At 41.6% G+C, this 1,636-nt stretch overlaps 1 protein-coding gene across 1 annotated transcript in view; it reads left to right on the top strand.

The window, feature by feature from the left end:
* The window catches only part of RAD54L2 (RAD54 like 2), a 93,799-nt gene that overhangs the window by 90,433 nt on the left and 1,730 nt on the right, over window positions 1-1,636 (top strand). The window lies entirely within an intron of this gene.

Below are 1,636 nucleotides of genomic sequence, written 5' to 3'. Positions count from 1 at the left end.
CAATCTCGGCTCACCGCAACCTCCGCCTCCTGGGTTCAGGCAATTCTCCTGCCTCAGCCTCCTGAGTAGCTGGGATTACAGGCACGCACCACCATGCCCAGCTAATTTTTTTGTAGTTTTTTAGTAGAGAGGGGGTTTCACCATTTTGACCAGGATGGTCTTGATCGCTTGACCTCGTGATCCACCTGCCTCGGCCTCCCAAAGTGCTGGGATTACAGGCGTGAGCCACCGCGCCCGGCCTTTTTCAGATATTTTCTACATGGTACAGGATTGTGTGTGCATGAGAGAGAGAGAGAGAGAGTGTGTGTGTGTGTGTGTGTGCGTGCGCACGCGCATGCGCTTGCACACGCCCACACATGCACAAATGCATATATATAATATGTGCATACATTTTCTTTTTTTTTTTTTTTTTGAGATAAAATCTTGCTCTGTCACCCAGGCTGGAGTCCAGTGGTGCAATCTCAGCTCACTGCAACCTCCGCCTCCCTGGTTCAAATGATTCTCCTGCCTCAGCCTCCTGATTAGCTGAGATTACAGGTGCGTGCCACTACGCCCAGCTAATTTTTGTATTTTTAGTAGAGATGGGGTTTCACCATGTTGGCCGGGCTGATCTCAAACTCCTGACCTTAAGTGATCCACCCACCTCGGCCTCCCAAAGTGCTGGAATTACAGGTGTGAGCCACTGTACCCGGCCAATTTTCTTTTTATTTTTAAAACAAATGCTAACATACTATAAAATATCACACTTCTTTTTTCACTTACCAGTAGTAATAGCTTATTCCTTATCACTTCTTCTAGAAATGTTTCACTGAAGGTTTGCACAGGATGAGCTATAACACGCAATGTATCAACTAGTTCCCTGTCAACATACATTATGATTATTTTACTCTACCATCACTGACAGTGCTTTTTCACAAAGGTGGTTATAATAGGATATGTTTCTTAAAGTGGGATTGCCAGGTCAAAGGGTGTATGTGTGGCACATGAACAATGTTAAGAACTCTTGCCAAGTTCCCCTAAGTCGGAGTAGTTCTCAATTATCCTCCCACTCCTGAGCTAGAATGTTAGAGGGCTAGAATGCCCTTGTTCCCAGCTTTGTATTGTGGAAATTTTAAATTTTCATACATACAGAAAAGTTGAAAAATAGCGCCATGAGCACCCTTATACCCTGCACCTAGATTTAATGATTGTTAGTTTTTAGAAACCTTCCTTCTCTTCCTCCCTTTCTATTATGAGTCATTCCTAAGTTGAAGACATCATGTCATCTTTTTCATCATGTCATTTTATCTCTAAATATTTCAACATGCATCTGTTAAGATTAAAGATATCCTGTTCTTAGCCACAATATCATTATTACACTAAAAGAAAAGTGCTAACAATTCCATAAAATTACCTAGTATTCAGGCCAAAATTGAGATTTCCCATTTGTCCCAGTTGTCTTTCATAGCTATGGATTTTGTTTTCTTTTTAAATCAGAATGAACTGTTTTTTTAGCTTTATTTTCCTTTTTCTCCCACACTGATCACTGTCTCTTACTGCCAGAAAATGCCTGACTAGTTTTAAGAATAATCTCTTAGCGTTTCATATCCCTTATCTCACAGGATTTACTTTGGGGTTTTTTTTGGCGGGGGAGGGG

The sequence above is a fragment of the Cebus imitator genome, unplaced genomic scaffold, assembly GCF_001604975.1.
Source record: "Cebus imitator isolate Cc_AM_T3 unplaced genomic scaffold, Cebus_imitator-1.0 Scaffold0, whole genome shotgun sequence".
Taxonomy (NCBI): domain Eukaryota; kingdom Metazoa; phylum Chordata; class Mammalia; order Primates; family Cebidae; genus Cebus; species Cebus imitator.
This window is presented reverse-complemented; position numbering and strand designations above follow the sequence as displayed.